The following is a 19,746-nucleotide window of genomic DNA, read 5'->3' as shown; positions in this document are numbered from 1 at the left end:
TGACTTGCTCAAGGTCACAACACAACAGAAGCAGAATCTAGGTTGCCACTTCCTACGTTTTGCTTTTCCAACCTCCACGGCCAGTGTTCTGCCAATACCTGACATCCTACGAGATGAAAAGGTGTTACCAAAACCACGGCCAGGAAGCAGAAGGGCGAGAAGCGCTGGGGCTCCTGAGAAGACACCGTTCCATTCTCTACATGCCCCAATGTCACCTGCTGGCTTGTGGCCACTTAACACCCCCTCCCAGCTTTCCTGAGAAGCTTGGGTGATTCTTGGTACTTTGCCCCTGTCTCACTGCTGCAGTCCTGAGCTCTGTGGTTCAGGCATACCCTTGATCTTAGCCACAAGCCTGAGAAGCGATGGGGTTTAGTCTTACAGTAGAGAAACAGCAGGAAGGACACGCTCTCTTGTCTTTATCAATTACTTCACTTCCCCGCCAGCCCCGTTAAGTAGTATTATGCTCATTTTACGGATGAGGAAACAAAGTCACCAAAATGACTTGTCCAAGCTCACTCCAGCTACAGCCTGAGTGAGCCTCCTTGTATACTGATGGTTGGGTTTGGGGGTGTCTCTGCCTTTCAGAATTCACCAGTGGGCAGCACCCTGCTACAGTCAACCTTATCCATATTAAGGTCCTACAGACCTGCCACTCTGGCCCTGTATCTTTAAAAAAAAATAAAAAAGCTGAATATTTATCTTCTATCTCCTCTTGTCCAGTGGTCCAATGGTGAACAGGGCAAGCTGTGACCTTGGGCACCACTGACCAAACCTCTCCACATCTTCAGTTCCCTGGTCCCCCATGCAGTCCAGATCAGCTGCCCCGCTCTGTAATATTCTCTTGCTGCAGCTCACCCCTCTTTTGGAACAGGTCCAAGTTCTCTAAGTCCTCCACTTGGTTCCCTTCACTCACTTTTGGGGAGACACTAACTCGGGTTTGTACACAGCCCATTAGCTGCCTCAGGCCCAACCCCCCCGGGCCATCCGGTCTGCGGTGCTCATTGCTTGCCCCCCTTTTAAGCCAATTGCACCTCCTTAATACAGAGTGTGTGTGTTACTAGGTGGCCTCGTTCTTCCGTCTGGCCAACCTCTGACCTTGGGCTATTCCTTCAACTTTTGCTTGAAAAAGCATTTCCTACTGTAGACAAGCCCCAGCTGCCAGTCCACCCCAGCTTCTGTCCTTCCAGGAAGCCAGCTGCAGCCACAGCACTTTTTCTCTTCAAGACTGACCTTGGATCTTTACTTTCCAAGGAAGCTGAGGTGCTACAAAAGGAAGAGTTTGTCAACTCAGAGTCCAAGTCTTAAAAAAAATATTCTTCCTAGTATATATGGTGGTACATGCCTTTAACCTCAGCACTCAGGAGATGAGAAGGCAGGTTGCAGGTTCAAGGCCAGCCTGGGCAACATAGTGAGACCTTGTCTCAAAAATGAACATGTTTTAAAATTCAAGTATCACAAGCCCACAGGGAAGCGTGTGAATCAGAAGTGCTTATGTCTTCGCCAATGGTCTCAAAGTGGATCTACCTCCTGAATCCATACCTATCTCTCCAGTGAGTGACTCCCCACGCGCTCTTTCCAAAAGTGACCACATCCTCATTTACAAAACTGTGAATCATATACAAACAGATGTGCACAACACGTAGGCTTTTAAAACTTTTAAGTTTGGGCTAGGGAGCTAGCCCAGATTCAGTTCCCTGACACCTAAGAAAAGCCAGGTGCAAAAGTGACCATGCCTAAGTGGTGCATGAATTAACGTCCATTGGCAGTGGCAAGAGACCTTGGCACACCTGCACACCATGGGAAGAAAGAAGTTTCTTTAAACTTTAGTATTTTTTGTGGTCATATACTTATGACAAAACTTACCATTTAATCATTTTGTGTCTACAATCCAATGGTATTAAGTGCAGTCACAATGTTGGGCAAACCATCATCTTCCATAACACATCAAACTGAGACTCTAGCGAGCTCAGCATCTCCATTCGCTTCTCCCTCTAGTTCCTGACGGCTGCCTTCCACGTTCTCATTGTGACTTAAAATGTTCCGACTATCCTATATGAGCAGAATTAAATGACATTTGTTTGTTTGAGACTACTTTGTTTCACTTGGCATAATGTCCTCAGAGTTCATCCGTGTTAATAGTATGTATCAGAATTTCCTTCGTGGGCTACATAACAACCTCTGGTGTGCATGGTGCACACGTGGGCTGTCCATCTGCCAGTGACCACCTGGGATGCCCCCAGGTTTCAGCTACTGAGAGGAATGCTGCAATGAATACAGACATCTCTTCAGGACCCTGCTTCCAATGTGCAATGGCTTCATCATATAATGATTCTGTTTGTAGTTTAAAGGAAAACAACCAAACACATATGTGGTCAGGTGAATTTCGGCAAGGGGCACCAAGGCCAGTCAATGGGGAAAGGACAATCTTTTCAACAGTGATGCTGGGAAGATGGGATATCCACCCACACGAGAATGAAATGGAACCCCCTCACCGGACACCGCATAGGCAAATTAACTCAAAACGGGTCAAAGACTTCAATATGGAAAGCCGAAAGCAGGAAGCGCTCCGGAGAAAACCCAGAGCCCAAGCCTCACAACGTGGCATTGGGACGCACAGGCCGCAAGACAGCTGAACTGGACTTCATGGGAACCAGACTTCATGGGAACCAGAGAGCTTTGTGCATCCAGACTCAATGACAACCCACGGAATGGAGAATGGAGCAAATGACTGCAAATTGCACGTCCCATAAGGATGGACAGTGTCGTGTGAGCATGTCTGCTCCCCCTCAGACAGAGGACGCCAATGGAAGACCAAAGTAGGAGTCCACCAGAGTCCAACCTGGGAGGCCAGTGGGTTTAGCGAGTATGGGTAACCCAGCCTGGGTAACCCAGCCTGGGTGAGGGTGACTGCCAACACCAGGAAGCAGCTGTGCGCCAGACCATCTCATCTCAGCAGACGACAGCCTCACCGCAGTCAGTCCTCCCTTGGGCTAGCCTTCCACACACACGTGCTCCAGCACCTCCCAAGACCACCTGCTGTGGGCCAGAGCTACATAGAGCTGGCATGGAGGGCCTCCCCATCTTCTCCTATGAGGGGATGCCCATGGAGCCAATTGAAAATGGGGCCAAGGAGCTGACTAGATGTTTCTCCAGAGAAGAATAGATCAAAGATGCTCCACATCATGAATGGTTAAAGAATTACAAAAGAAGATGCTATGGCACACCCATAAGGATGCCTACTACCCCCAAAAGCCAAACTGGACAATGACAGATGGGAAGAGAACGGGAAGCAGTCTCGTCTGCTGCCGGTGGGAGTGGAGAAAGCTGCCGTCGCTGAGGAAAACGGTAGGTCTTCTCGTGTCCAGGTAACTTTACTCAGATCATCGTCAGGACATTTGTGCTGGCTTCTGTGGACTCTAGCTTGTTCTCATTGATCTGCTGTAGTCTAGTGTATAAATCTGACCAAATGTATTTTACCTGTTCAACTGTTGATAAATAGTGGATTATTGCCGGGCGCACCTTTAATCCCAGCACTTGGGAGGCAGAGGTAGGTGCATTGCTGTGAGTTCAAGGCCACCCTAAGATTACATAGTGAATTCCAGGTCAGCCTGGGCTAGAGTGAGACCCTACCTCAAGAAAAAAAAAAAAGTGGATTATTGACTGTTTGGGGTCGGGATAAATATTAATGTGATATAGATGCCACACACATATATAATATAGTTTTGTGTGCTGACATGTTATTTACAAAATAGAATAACAGATCTATTGTACCCTCAGACAGCTACAATTATCAATATGGGATCGATCTTCATTTATTCTCCCTACTTAGTACCTCTGGTTATTTTGAAGCAAGTGTTAACATCACAAAAATTTCACCACTGAATATTTCTTTTTTTAAAATTTTTTGTTCATTTTTATTTATTTATTTGAGTGTGACAGAGAGAGAAAGAGACACACAGAAAGAGAGAGAGAGAGAGAATGGGTGTTCCAGGGCTTCCAGTCACTGCTAACGAACTCCAGACGCATGAGCCCCCTTGTGCATCTGGCTGACGTGGGTCCTGGGGAATTGAGCCTCGAACCGGGGTCCTTAGGCTTCACAGGCAAGTGCTTAACTGCTAAGCCATCTCTCCAGCCCTGAATATTTCAATATATATCCCCAAGTGGTATAGGGCTTCTTAAAAAACCCACATAACCATTATCTCATGTAAAAACATAAATATCTAGTCTCCTAGATATTTTATTTATATTTATATTTAGGTTGCCATATGCATTTTTCTTTTACATTGAAGAATATGGATCTTAGTAAGAGCTAAATATTAGAATTAATTGATAACTTGCAGTTTTTCCCTCCCCTGTATTTTCTTTGCAAAATTTTGTATAAGAGGTTGGATTCCTTCTTTCTTGCTTTCTTTCTTTCTTTCTTTCTTTCTTTCTTTCTTTCTTTTCTTTTTTCTTTCTTTTTATTTATTTATTTTTTTTTGGCTATTTTCAAGGTAGAATGTCAATCTAGTCCAGGCTGGCCTTGAACTCACAGTGACCCCTTTTACCCCTGCCTGCCTCCTGAGTACTGAGACTAAAAACATGTGCTACCATGCCTGGGTGAGGCTGGATCCTCTCACTGCATCCTCAGGTCGTTACTGCGTCTGTTCCCTTGTTCCTCCTACTTCATGGAAACTGGAAGACTTAATTTAAAGGCTTGATCAGCTTTGGGTTTTGTGTTAGAACAATTTCTGAGGTGGTTTTATGCATATCAGAAGCCACCCATTTGGCTCTTTTTTCTTTTTAAAAAATATTTTTGTTATTTATTTTGAGAGAGAGAGAGAGTCAGACAGAGAGAGAATGGGTGCACCAGGGCCTTCAGCCACTGCAAACAAACTTCAGGTATCCCCTGTACATCTGGCTTACGTGGGTCCTAGGGAACTGAACTGAGGTCCTTAGGCTTTGCAGGCAAGTGCCTTAATGGCTAAACTATCTTTCCAGCCTATCTTTCTGTTTTCAATACTGTAAACCCTTGCTGATCATGTGCTGATCAGAAGTCATTAGTAATCAGTGTCTACCACTAACTCGTTAGGAATTTCTAGGAACTACCCTAATTATGTCTCTACTTCTTCAACAGCTGGAAACTTCTGCAAAGAGCCACTTCTCTGGACCTCAGTGTGGCTACCCCGAGACACCAGTAGCAATGGAAATAAGTCTGTGCTTAACTCTTTTCCCACTTACAAACTTGCAGAATGCCAGGAAGCTTCCCGCCCCCCCCCCACACCCGCCACCATCTCCTGAAGGTGAGCATTCAAGTTGTTTTTATTGCCAGGGTTATGACCAAGTCATCATTTAAATATTTGGTATATTCAAATTCAAAGTCAAATGTACCAACCATATCTTTTACTTATTTCAAACTTTATCTAACATGCTAATGAGTGTGAAGGCCTCATTCCATCATCACTGTGGTCACAAATGTCTTATAAAAGGTCTCTTCCACTGCTTGGGGGCTCTTAATTCTGGATGGAGCCTCTTGCTGTAGCAGGAGGAGGTGGAGACATAATGTCAAGGAAAATACTAATAGTGAACACTCATGAGGTGCCAACTGTCTGCTGAGTACTGTGCTAGGGTTCGCCCTGGATGACCAACATTGTCTATTTATAGTATCCCTCCCTCCCTTCACTGATTGCTTTTCTCATTATTATGACCAAATACTTGACAAAGCTACTTAAGGGGGAAAGGGTTTATTGGGACACATGCTGTTGAAGTCAGGTTCACATTGCTGGCAGGAAACACCCAACCAAGAGCAGCTTGTGGAAAAGAAGGTTTATTTTGGCTACAGACTCGAGGGGAAGCTCCATGATGGCAGGGGAAATGATGGCATTAGTAGAGGGTGGACATCACCTCCTGAGCAGCATCAGGTAGACAACAGCAACAGGAGAGTGTGCCAAACACTGGCAAGAGGAAGCTGATAATAATACCCATCAGCCTACCCCCAAGAGTCCTCAGCCTCTAGGAGGCTTCAATTCCCAAATTGCCATTAGCTGGAGACATGACATTCAGAACACCCAAGATTATGGGGGCCACCTGAATCAAGCCACCACACATGGTTTCAGGCATCATGGCACAGAGCAAGAATGGCTCTCAGCTGTGGCAACAGCAGTGAGGGGCTGCTTGCTCCGATCGTGATGGATCAGGAAACAGAGCAAGGAAAACACCAGGGCTCGCCTGTCTTTCTCCTTTCCTTCCCATTGTTTGGTATGTGTTCTTGTGTGTGGTGTGTGTGTAGGTATGTTGGTATCTGTGGGGGTGCCCATGTGTATGCAAGTGTTTATGTGGACACTAGAGAGTAACCTCAGGTGTCTCAATCACTCTTCACCTGACTTAAAAGACAAAGTTTCTCACTGACCCAGAGTTCATTGACTTGACTAGTCTCACTGGCCAGCCTGCATCAGGATCTGCTTGTCTAAGATTTGAGATTACAGGCGCATGCCTCCATGCCCAGCACTTGTGTGAGTGCTAAACTCAGATTCTCATGCTGGCATCTCCTCAGCCCTTTATTTCTCTTTTTTTCTTTAGTCCAGGACCCTAGCTCAAGGGATGTTGCCACGCACAGGCTATCCCCTGAATGAATCCTCTCTGGAAAAGCCTTAGCAGACAGTCCCAAAAGTGTATCTCACTAATGCCCTGGTGTTTCTTAATCCAATCAAGCTGACAATCAAAATTGACCTCCATCCTCCATTTCACAGAGAAGAAAGCTAAGTTAAAGAACATGACCCAGGAGATGGATCACAGTAACAGAGCAAGTGCCCAGGTCTCCAATGGACTTCCATCTTTAAGATTTTCTGATCTTCCATTTCTCAAATTACAAAAATGATGTCTTCAAAGTTTATGTGATCATTGTAAGAAGTAACACAAAACAAAAGCATAAGAAGGAGCAACTATCTTTCTCTTGCTCCATCTTTCATTCTATTCCATACGGAGAACTAGTGTAAGTGGCCTGGTGTGTAACCTCTGTGTCCTCCTCCTCATTCACCCATCTAAAAGCATGCACACATATGCTTACACACATATGCTTACACATTCATACACATATACATACACAAACAGGCTTTTCAGTTCACAATTTGCTGTCAATGAAATGAAAGGAAAATTATACTGTTTTCTTAACTAATATCTAATATTATACCTATAGAGAAGTAAATCTCATTCATTCTCTTTGTTCCTTCCATATAAATGCATGTAGAATACTGAACATTTGAGATCAAATATAGGATGCTGTTTTGCCAGTTTTGACTTTTTCTTTTCGTGGGTGTTTCTGTCTTAATCACCGTACCACCACCCCATCCCCACGTCCTCAAAAGACCCAAGTTAAAATCAACATGAATCCTTTTACTTTCTCCACTTCCAAAGAAATCGTTTATCAATATGTAGAAATGCACTCATGCATATCTTTTGTCATCTATTTTACAGAAACAGGATGGATTATTCACACTGCTTCACATATAATTTTTCTCAAGAAGACCTCATGAGGGGTTGGCAAGATGGCTTAGTGGTTAAGCACTTGCCTGTGAAGCCTAAGGATCCTGGTTCAAGGCTCAGTTCTCCAGTACCCATGTAAGCCAGATGCACAAGGTGGCGCATGAATCTGGAGTTCTTTGCAGTGGCTAGAGGCCCTGATGCGTCCATTCTCTCTCTCTCTCTCTTTGTCTGTCACTCTCAAATAAATAAGTAAATTTTTAAATGTTACAAAAAAAAAAAAAAGAATACCTCATAGAGCCGGGCATAGTGGCGTACCCCTTTAACCTAAGCACTTGGGAGGCAGAGGTACGAGGATTGCCTTGAGTTCGAAGCCACCCTGCAAATATAGAGTGAATTCAAGGTCAGCCTAGAGTGAGACCCTATCTCAAAAAAACAAAAAAAAACAAAAACAAACAAACAAACAAAAATCCTCATGGAAATCCTGCCAGGTCAACTGATATACATGGCTCCTGCTTGTTCCTTTGAGTAACTACATAATAATATGCTGTAGCTATTCCAAAATGTAGTCAACCATTCCCACAGTGGTGGACTCATTCATTTCTATTTTTGTCATGATAGACCACTAATGGTAGTGACTCACTGCTCTTAATATTCTGATACATATATTTAGCTTACATGCTTGTGCTTCAACTTGAAATTGATTTCTTTACAAAAGATGTAAAATTTTTAATGATTCAAGAAGGTTCTGTAATCTTGTATTGTTGTAAATAAAACATAAATTATATGAAAAACTTGATTACAGTGCCTTCCCAAAAAGGTGTTGTATTGATATTGAGGCAATAAAAATGAATGGTATGAACTAGATATGAAATTTATGAATTGTGTATCTTTATTACGTATACAAACATCAGTGGAACCAGAAGACCTAAATATTTGCAGCATTAGTGAGACAGGACATTGTTGATATTTTGCCTATGTACAACCAACAACTCATCATGTATCTTTTTGTTGTTGTTTTTGTTTGTTTGTTTGTTTTTGTTTTTGTTATTTTCAAGGTAGAGTCTCACTCTAACCCAGGCTGACCTGGAATTTACTATGTAGTCTCAGGGTAGCTTTGAACTCACAGTGATCCTCCTACCTCTACCTCCTGAGTGCTGGGATTAAAGGCGTGTGCCACCACGCCCGGCTCATTATGTATCTTTAACTTTCTGTTAGCTTGAACTATTTGTCAAGGTGGGACGAGAGAGTATGTTGTCAGTTGCTGTTTTGTAGCTGTAATTACTTAGACATACGGTAAGTGGGCCTTCCTTTGTTCTCTTACCCACACCCAGCAAATGTTGGGAGGGGCTGGTCCCCTTGTGCTCCAGATATGATCATCTATTCACTTGTTTATTCCTTCATCACATTTTCTTTTTCTTTTTTTTAAATTAATTAATTAATTAATTTGAGAGCGACAGACACAGAGAGAAAGACAGATAGAGGGAGAGAGAGAGAATGGGCGTGCCAGGGCTTCCAGCCTCTGCAAACGAACTCCAGACGCGTGCGCCCCCTTGTGCATCTGGCTAACGTGGGACCTGGGGAACCGAGCCTCGAACCGGGTTCCTTAGGCTTCACAGGCAAGTGCTTAACCGCTAAGCCATCTCTCCAGCCCCTTCATCACATTTTCTACAAGCCAGGCATCGTGCCAATTTCATTTACTCAACAAACACTGTCAGGATCACTGGAGTGCTAAGGGTATTTGGGTTAGCTGTACTCAGAAGTGGAGAAGATAGAAAAGTAAGGAAATAAGCATTGTAGTGTCTGCTGAAAACACACGCAGCATGCAAGGAACCTGCGCCTCACCTGAGTCTGGGGTGGCTGAGCATCTTCCCAAAGGAGGTGGCATGTTGGGGAGGTCTTTCTATGTATGAGCTCAATTGAGTGATGATCCTTGATGCCAAATAATATATTCCAATGATTTATATATTTAGCATTGCATATTTATATGAAACATATTTATGCTATTATATAAAATATATTTTATATAATTTATAATGGTGCAATGTGACTATTTAAATATGTAATGCCAGGATGAAGACAATAGCTCAGTAGTTAAGCTACCTGCCTTCAAACCCTGATGGCCCCGTTTGATTCTCCAGTACTCACATAGAGCCAGATGTACAGAGTGACCTATATGCCTGCAGTTCATTTGCAGCAGCTGGAGACCCTGGTGGGCCCATTCTCTCTCTGTGTCTGTCTCTCTTCTCTACATGGGGCTGGAGAGATGTGGAGAGATGGCTTAGCGGTTAACGCACTTGCTTGTGAAGCCCAAGGACCCACGTTCTACTCTGCAGATCCCGCGTTAGCCAGATGCACAAAGGTGAGGCAAGCATAAGGTCACACATGCCCAGTAGGTGGCACAGGCATTTGGAGTTTGATTGCAGTGGCTGAGGCCCTGTTGTGCCAATTCATTCTCTCTCTCTCTCTAGCTAAAATAAATAATAAAAATAAATGTGTAATGCCTTGTATAAAAATATATAACACATATGCTATATAAATTCTGGATCATAGCTAAAGCCTAAGTAACAAGTATGCCTAAAATGGGGAAGACTTTCCTTTTCAATTCTCATGACTCAATTAAAATATTGAGTGTGGTGGTGCACACCTTAAATCCCAGTACTCAGGAGGCAGAGGTAGAAGGACTGCTGTGAGTTCAAGGCTACCCTGAGACTCCATAGTGAATTCCAGGTCAGCCTGGGCTAGAGTGAGACCCTACCTCGAAAAACCAAAACCAAAACAAAACAAACAAATTATATATATATCTTGCAGGGTGTGGTGGCGCACGCCTTTAATCCCAGCACTTGGGAGGCTGAGGTATGAGGATCGCCATGAGTTCGAGGCCACCCTGAGACTACACAGTGAATTCCCAGTCAGCCTAGGCTACAGCAAGACCCTGCCTGGAAAAACTAAATATATACAAACTAAATACATGGAGCAGGGTAAGAATGTGGAAGTAGGGAGAAGAAAGGACAGGACTGGGATTGTTGACTAAGCACAGGAGCAAATCCGTATCTTGGAAGCAATGCAAAGGTGTTTAAGTTCCAGCAGCTTCAGGCTCTCTTGGAAGTGGCCATGCTGGTTTCTGGAAAGTCTGGGCATGCCAAGGGTGAGGGGCGGGGGAGGGGCTCAGTTTCCATGCCAGCAAGGATGGAGCCACCAGCTGAGGAGTTTGCTGTAGTTGATTAGCCTAGGGTTGACTCACTCCAAACGGACCTCAGCGGCAGGCCCGTGCTCTCGTTACCACATCAGCTTCTGCTCTGCTAGGTAGAGCCCATGACCACCCAGCCGACTGATCCCAGGTGTTGCCAGCACATGCCGGAAAGAGCGTCTGCCTGGGGGTGTTTTCTCTGACCCTTCTACGTCAATCCAGAAAATTCCCTGAAGCTGTCATTGCCCACAACACCGATTGCTCCCACACCCCCGCTCTTCCATGACCTCATCTCCCCAAGGTGGCAGCCACAATCGCCAGGGAAGATGCTCTGCTGCCAAAATGCTGGTTGGCCAGAGCAGGAAGAGACACTTCTGACCAGTTCCTCCAAGAGGCAACTTCCCCTACCCACGTACTCAGAAAGAACCTGCTTTGAAAACCAACAGATTGATCCCCCAGCATGCACCAGTCCAGTAGAGTGATTTAGCTCTGAGGGAAATGATAGACAAGAAACTCCAGTGGGTCTACCAGGGGACTCTAAATTGAACAGATGATGATGTGTTATGGTTTGAATGTGAAATGTCCCCCCCCCCCCAAGAAAGGCTTGTGTGTTAGAATATTTTGTGCCCAGTGATGGGCTGTTTGGGAAGGCTGAGACATCTTGTAGTGAAACCTAGCTGGGGAAAGTGGATCACTGGGAGCAGACCTTGAGGTTATATAGGTAGCCTGTCCCATCTGTTTCCTGACTCTGGCTGCAGCGTGACCAACCAGCCTCTTGCTCCTGCTGCCCTTCACTTCCCACCATGATGGGATATACTGCTTCAAAACTATAAGCTGCAACAAAGCCCTTCCTTCCTTAAGCTGCTGTGTGGCAGCTGTTTGATCACAGCAACAAGAAATTAATACAGATGGCAGCCTCAGTAGGAAATCAAGGGTAGGAACTGCCTTGTCCTCAATTGGAATGGAGAATCCTCCACATTCCAGCTTTAATTGTGTTTGTTTATGCATATATGACTTTCAACAATTTAAAACACATGGATATGGCTACAGAGATGGCTTAGTGGTTAAGGTGCTTGCCTGCAAAGCCAAAGGACCCAGGCTTGATTCCCCAGGACCCACATAAGCCAGATGCACAAGGTGGTGCATGTGTCTGGAGTTCATTTGCTGCAGCTGAAGGCCCTGGAGCATCCATTTCTCTCTCTCTCTCGCAAATGAATAAATTTAAAAAATTAAATTAAAACGCATAAACAGGGACAATGTGGAGTAGGGATGGAGTCCTAACTGAAGAATTGGGTACAGTATACATCAACTCATTCAGAGCCCTTTGTCAAGTCATGCTGACACAATCATTAAAACTATTTCCTTTTTTAGAAAATGAGAAGGTGGAGCTGGAAATTTTTCTGCTAGAGTGACCATTATATTGCCAGCCTCACCCACAGACCAGAAGTTCCCCAAGAGCTGAGATGTGGCCTTTGCACTGTTCCAGCCGCAGCGACCCAATAGGCATGAGCTAAAGTGAATGAAGCTCACTGTGGGACCATTGAGTTCACAGACAAACAGTGGCCATTACTCCAGCACCACATGCTTCATGTGAATGCGATACACTTGGCTGTTTGCAGAGCATCCGCGCTGGTTCCTGGTTTCATGGAGTAAGAGCTAGGGTACTGGGGAACACCAAGTGGAAACATTTTTGTCTGTTCATTTGCACGTATAGATGTATATGGCTTGTGTTCGTATGAATGTGGAAGGGCACATGTGTATGAGTGGGTGGAGGCAGAGGGTAATCATGGGTGGTCCCTAGTGTGGTGGTTTGACTAGAAAATATCCCCGATAGCCTCAAGTATTTGTGATTAGCTTCTACCTAGTCCTGGCTGGTAGAGCCGTTGGGAGGCGGAGCCTTGCTGGGGGAGGTGTGCCACCAGGGTGAGGGAAAGACTTTGAGGTTGACTAGAGGTGTTCAGAGCTAGCTTGTCCTTCCTCTTTCTCTCTCATAGCAGATGTAGGAAGATGTAAGCCAGTTGTGTGTTCTCCACCATGATGAAACTGTGCCTTGAAACTGTCAACCTGGAAGAAACCCTTTCTTCCTATCATCTGCCTTTGGTGAGGTGTTCTGGCCGAGCAATGAGATGGTACACCCTCTGCCTCTTTTTAATTAGCTAGTACACTTTTATTTTATTTTATTTATCATAGAGAATGAGGCAGAAAGAGAGAATGGGTATGCCAGGGCCTCCAGCCACTGCAAACAAACTCCAGATGCATGCGCCACATTGTGCATCTGGTTTACACGGGGATTAGGGAATGAAACCTGGGCTTTGGAGGCAAATGCCTTAACTAGTAAGGCATTTCTTCAGCCCTACCTATTTGTAAGACAGGTTCTTTCACTGGTCTGTAGTTCACCAATGAGGCTATGTCAGCTGGCCCTGCAAACTCCAGGGATCCACCTGTCTCCACCTCCCTAGAGCTGGGGTTATGGATGTGGGCCACCACATCTGGAATTCACACCAGAATTGGGGATGGAACTCAGGTCCTTATGTTTGCAAGGCAAACACTTCCCTGACTGAGCTGTCTCCCCACCCCAAGCAGAACCTTTTGACAGTACACTCCCCCACAGCACATATGGTTGACCAACAATCATCTCACAGTTGGGGAGATGGCTCTGTGGACAGAGCAGTTCATGCTCAAGTCTGAATGTCTGAGTTCCAGCCTCCCCAAGCCCCATGTGAAAAGCTGGAAGCTGTGGTGGGCTTGTGTCATCCAGCATGTGACAGTTGGAAGGAGGAGGGGTCAGCAAGGAACAATAGCAGAGAAGCCCAACCCTGCCTCAGAGGAGGTGGAAAGGTGAGGACCAAACTAAATACTGACCTCTGACCTCAACACACCTTTCCTCTTTCTTTTCTCTCATCTTTTCCTCTCGCTCTCTCTCAAACACACACACATAAAGTAAAACATTTCTTTAAAAGAATTATATTGTAATTGGATGGCCAGCAAGACCAGTTTTACCCCCTGAAGATCCAAAGGGTAACAGGTAGCAATCATGGCCTGTCTCCATTGAAACCTCTTGTCTGGATTCTCCCAGGGTTAGATGTAGCCCGGAGCATGCTCAGGGGTTCCTACAAAGGTGTCATCTTGCCTATAGCTGCTGGATCTTCTTGTAACAGACTGGCTTGGGCTCAGACACATGGTAGGCCATTGGGGATCAATGAATGAGCTGTTTGTAATACTGGGAGAAAGAAGAAGAAGGGCTTGTATTTGTTTGAAAACAAAACTAAAATACATCTTCAGTTACCCTACAGGGAGGAAGTCATGAAACCTATGCCAAATGAGCATTAAGACCCAGCCAGTCTAGTGACCTGGACAATCTAGACACTTCAATGTGCATCAGACTGATTCAGTGTACGGGTGACATTGGGCTAATCAGACCAGATGCAATACGTGGCAAATATATGGCAGATCTTGGTTAAGACACACATAGCCAAAAGGACAGGAGAGAAACATGGAAGCCTGGGGAGCTCAGGTCACCAGCGAAGCTTGCTCGGCTTTGAAGGGAGGTGGAGGGATACATCAGCCTCAGCCTGAGAAGGGAGGCTGTCAGGGGCTCAGCAGACTTAGAACTGGTTTGATCACACCAGCAGTAAAGCCACCTCCATCATTAGAGATGTTGATGAAATCTCATGTGGAGTAAGGAGGCCACGAGGATTACTTGATGCCTTGGATGGCTATAATGGCAGGGGCTGAATTTGTCCCATTGACTCTTTCTTTTTTAAAAAAATGTTTTTAGTGATAACTTCCATAATCATAGGCAATAAACCATGATAATTTGCTCGCCCCTCACTTTCCTCTTTTCAACCATTGACTTTTTCTTTATGCAAAACAAAAGAACCTATGCGGTATAGGGGCGGGTCATAGTGGAGCCCAGGACATACCACCCAGGTCCCCCATCAGGACCACAGTCATTCCTCCAGCTGCACTGAGTTTTGATAATAAACAGATCAGCTGATCTCCCACTAACAAAAGTTCTCTGCTTGACCAAACATTAGTCAGATTCTCAAGGCTTCCTGAGCACACCTGTGCACTTCTTTCAAAACTCAGTTTAGGGGGATGGACTTGGCTTAGTGGTTAAGGAACTTGCCTAAGAAGCCTAAGGACTCAGGTTCAATTCCCCAGTGCCCATGTAAGTCAGATGCACAAGGAGGCGCACGCATTTGGAGTTTGCTTGCAGAGGCTGGAGGCCTTGGCATGCCCATTTTTTTCTCTCTTTCTAACAAATACATTAAAAATAAAATAAACTCAGTTTTTAGAAAGACTGTTGTTTGGTCTGTTTAACAAGAATCACTATCTTCAATGTCTAATCACACTCCATATCAGATCTATTCCCTCGTCCTCTGCTATCCCATCACCCACTGGCCTGTCTTTAGCAAGAATCCTGTTAGATCAGTTTATCCTGGATCCTCAGTATCCCTGATGTTTCTTCTTAGGAATTTTCTCTTCCCTGGACCCTCAACCTCTTCCTTGGCTGTAAATTCCCACTGTCCCATGCTGTATTCACAACTGAGCGCAGCTCTGTCCTGAGATCTCTTTCACACTGAAGCAGGCTTGAGTGAAGTCTGCTTTTACTGCTTAAACTACTGTCTGATCTGGTTCATCTTTGACATCTCTCCCTACCTCTGTTGCCAGGACTGGGACTGTCCTCAGCAGGAAGCTTTCTCAGGCAGACTCATCCCCACTTCCTGGGACTGCCTGGCCTCTTTTCCCCAGCTGAGAGCAACTCCTTAGCACCTGGCACCCCTGAAGCTGATGTTGGGAGTGGATAGGAGCCCAACTTCTCCTGCATCCCAATTCTGCTTCTTAACTCCGTGTTCCTAGATGTTTTGATGCCAAAAACATTCCCTCATGCAAACCTCAGTGTCTACTGCCCACAGAACCTAACCTTATCACATAGCCTTGCATATATAATTTTTTCAAAGAGGAGGAATATTTTAAAAAAATATCTGAGGGCTGGAGAGATGTCTTAGCGGTTAAGGCGCTTGCCTGAGAAACCTAAGGACCCATGTTCAGTCTCTCTCCAGATCCCAGGTAAGCCCGATACACAAAGATGAGGCAAGCACAAGATCACACATGGCCACCAGGTGGCGCAAGCGTCTGGCATTCCATTGTAGTAGCTGAGAACCTGGCGCACCAATTCTCTCTCTCTCTCTCTCTCTCTCTCTCTCTCTCTCTCTCTCAAGTCAACATTTTAAAATTTCATTAAAAAAAAAAACTGAAATTTCAGCTGTTTTCAATCCTGAAACATGACATGTGAAAGAGATCATGAGGCACAGTATCTTATCAGCCCAGGCAGATCACTGCAAAGTTGAGGGGAGGATAGGGAGTTACGCAATCCAGAGTGTCCCAGGAGAAAGTTTTGGCCATCCAGGAAGACAGGGCAGGTACTATTTGACTGATATGGTCCAAAAGTCATGAAAAATACTTTTAAAGAGAATTCCAGGGCTCCGCACTTTGTGTGGACAGCAGCCAATGCCTCAACACTCAGTTCTGGCCTTTCTTTCTTATACTATCTCAATTTTTTTTCAAAGTTCTTTTGCTTGAGCTATTTTGCTTTTAATCCACTTCTAATTAATTTATTTCATAAGATGATCAGTATCATGCTGCAAAGGAAACTGAGGCATAACAAATCGAAGCCATTTGTCCACGATCACAAATGAGCTGGGTTTAAACTCAACATGACTTCTGACCCTGAGGACTTCAAGATCACACACTCCTGGCTCTCTAAAGTGAAATACCAGGATATCAGGAGACCGATCATTCCAAACAAAAAGCTTCTACCTATATTATCCACACACTAAAAATACAACCAGTATTTTTTTCAACAGCAGTTATTAATAGGAAAACACTCACTAGAGAAGTTTTCCTTGTGCTCACTGCTGTTGGGCTGTAAAAATCCTGTGACAGAGCCGGGCATGGTGGCGCACACGCCTTTAATCCCAGCACTCGGGAGGCAGAGGTAGGAGGATCGCTGTGAGTTCGAGGCCACCCTGAGACTACATAGTGAATTCCAGGTCAGCCTGGGCCAGAGTGAGACCCTCACTCGGAAAAAAAAAAAAAAATCCTGTGACAATCTGGTGCAGGAGCTATTGGTTTATAACTGGGGAAGGAAGGAAAGAAGGAAGAAGGGAGAGAGGGAGAGAAGGAAAAAGGAAAGGGAAGAAAGGAGGAAGCGGAGAAAAAAATGGCCTCTGGCTTTTTTATTTTTAAGGATTATTTTGTGTGCTGTGTGTGTTATGTGGGTACCCATGTTTTTATGTGTCCACGTGGAGGGGGGGACATGTAAAAGCCATAGGACAACTTCAGGTGTCATATCCTTAGGAACAGCACTACCGCTTTTGAGACAGGTCTCTCCTTGGTCTGAAGCTCATTGATTTAACTAGACTGGTCAGCCAGGGAGCCACAGGAATCCTCTTATCTCCACCTCCACAGTGCTGAGATTATAGGTGGGTAACCCCTTCACCCCATCCCCACTTTCACCCTAACCCCAGCATTTTACCAGGTACTGGGGATTGAACTCAGGACCTCATGTTTGAGAGGCAAACACTTTACTAACCAAGCCATCTCTCCAGCCCCATTTTTCATGTTTTCTTGTTTTTCCTTCTGAGACAGAGTTTTATACTATAGCCCCAATTGGCCTTGAAATCATGGCAATCCTCCTACCTCAGCCTCCTGAATACTGAGATTATAGGCATGAACCACCACCCTGGTCTGCAGCTGTAAAAAGCTCATAGCAGACTGGAGAGATGGCTTAGCAGTTAAGGCGCTTGCCTGTGAAGCCTAAGGACCCATGTTCAATATCTCTCCAGATCCCACATAAGCCAGACACACCCAGATGAAGCAAACACAAGGTCTCACATGCCCACTAGGTGGCACAAGCATCTAGAGTTAAATTGCAATGCCTGAGGCCCTGCTATGCCAACTCTCTCTCTCTTTCTCACTCTATCTCTAAAAAAAAAAACCTGGGCTGGAGAGATGGCTTAGCGGTTAAGCGCTTGCCTGTGAAGCCTAAGGACCCCGGTTCGAGGCTTTGTTCCCCAGGTCCCACGTTAGCCAGATGCACAAGGGGGCGCACGCATCTGGAGTTCGTTTGCAGAGGCTGGAAGCCCTGGCGCGCCCATTCTCTCTCTCTCTCCCTCTATCTGTCTTTCTCTCTGTGTCTGTCGCTCTCAAATAAATAATAAAAAAAATTAAATAAAAAACCTCATAGCAGTGTTCACTCTCACCAGAAGTATATGTCCATGGGAATTGTGATTAGTAAAGGGAAATCCAGAGCTACTGAGAACAGCAATGTTCAGGGCCTCATGCGATCTGTCACTGCTTAATTGCTTTCTAAGTAAACACTTTCTCCCAAATTATTTACCCTCTAAAAATACACACTCTTTTTTTTCTTTTTGTAATGGAAGCTTATTCAAAACCAGGTTTTACCTTATAAGAATGTACTGCATACATGTGGAATTGATTTTTTCTCATAAATATTTCTATACATATGGCATGGCAAATTTACATGTAGTTTGTGTATAAATATGTCAGCATTGCATACAGTGTACTTACATTTCCTGAATGCTTACTGTGTACCAGGCATTGTTCTAATCCTCACAACAGCCCTGAGCTAAGGACGTACTACACCCTAGCGGCGCTTTGTACAGTGAGGAATCTGAAGCCCACTAAATCCGATGGACTTGACTGCGTGCAATGGCAGTCACTGCCAGAGGTGGGTTTCAAACCCAGGCATCTGGCAGTAAGAGTCTCTACTCTTCTAATATTTATTTATCTGTCTCTTTGAAAGAGAGAAAGAGACAGAGAGAGCGTTGGAGAGATGGCTCAGTGGTTAAGGTGCTTGCCTGCAAGGCTTAAGGACTTGGGTTTGAGTCCCCAGGACCCATGGAAAGCCAGATGCACAGTGGTGCATGCGTCTGGAGTTCATTTGCAGTGGCTGGAGGCCCTGACCTGCCCATTCTCTCTCTCCTCTCCATCTCTCTGTGTTTGGAAATACATTAAAATATTTTAAAAAGAGAGAGGGAGAATGAGAGAGTGAGAGAATGGGTGCGCCAGGACCTCAATTCATTACAAATGAACTCCAGGTGCATGTGCTACCTTGTGCATCTGGCTTTATGTGGGCACTGGGGAATCGAACCTGGGTCTTTTGGCTTTGCCAGCAAGTGCCTTAACCACTAAACCATCTGTCCACCTCTCCTCTTGATATAGGAGTGCATCACCAGGGGCAGACAGAGCCATCAACCTCCTTTCCTTCTCATATCCTTGACCTTCTCCTCCAATCAAAAGGGATTTACTGTTGTGGATGGTACAAGATGAGCTCCGTGAATTTTGAATTTATCTATTCATAGCCCTGGTGGATTATTTTATCCAGAGTAGTGAATACAACCCCAAAAGAGGTGTTTAGCCAAACCTAAACATGAAAGGAATTGGAAAGGAGCCATGCTCACCACTAGACCACCGCCACCTCGGTGCCACGTCAGGGGAATTGAGACCTTCCCAGGAGTCCTAAGCTTGCCAGGGTCAGGTGGGTGACCTAACAGAAATAAGGCAGCTTGGTGGTGACTGGAGCAAGCTGGATTACTTACATCTACCCAATGGGGGCAGCCACTCCTCCAGTCTAGAGTTGACACTAAGAAAACAGACCCAGGGCTGGAGAGATGGCTTAGCGGTTAAGCGCTTGCCTGTGAAGCCTAAGGAACCCGGTTCGAGGCTCGGTTCCCCAGGTCCCACGTTAGCCAGATGCACAAGGGGGCGCACGTGTCTGGAGTTCGTTTGCAGAGGCTGGAAGCCCTGGTGCGCCCATTCTCTCTCTCCCTCTGTCTGTCTTTCTCTCTGTGTCTGTCACTCTCAAATAAATAAATAAATAAATTTAAAAAAAAAAAGAAAACAGACCCAGTGTGAACAGACCTTCCTGTTTGTTTCCTGCTAACCCAAAATACGCTCATTTGTAAACATTGGTAACTTTTAAAAATAACAATACTTGGGGCTGGAGAGATGGCTTAGTAGTTAAATGCTTGCCTGTGAAGCCTAAGGACCCCCGGTTTGAGGCTCAATTC

This window comes from Jaculus jaculus, chromosome 2, assembly GCF_020740685.1.
Source record: "Jaculus jaculus isolate mJacJac1 chromosome 2, mJacJac1.mat.Y.cur, whole genome shotgun sequence".
NCBI classification, from domain to species: Eukaryota; Metazoa; Chordata; class Mammalia; order Rodentia; family Dipodidae; genus Jaculus; species Jaculus jaculus.
This window is presented reverse-complemented; position numbering follows the sequence as displayed.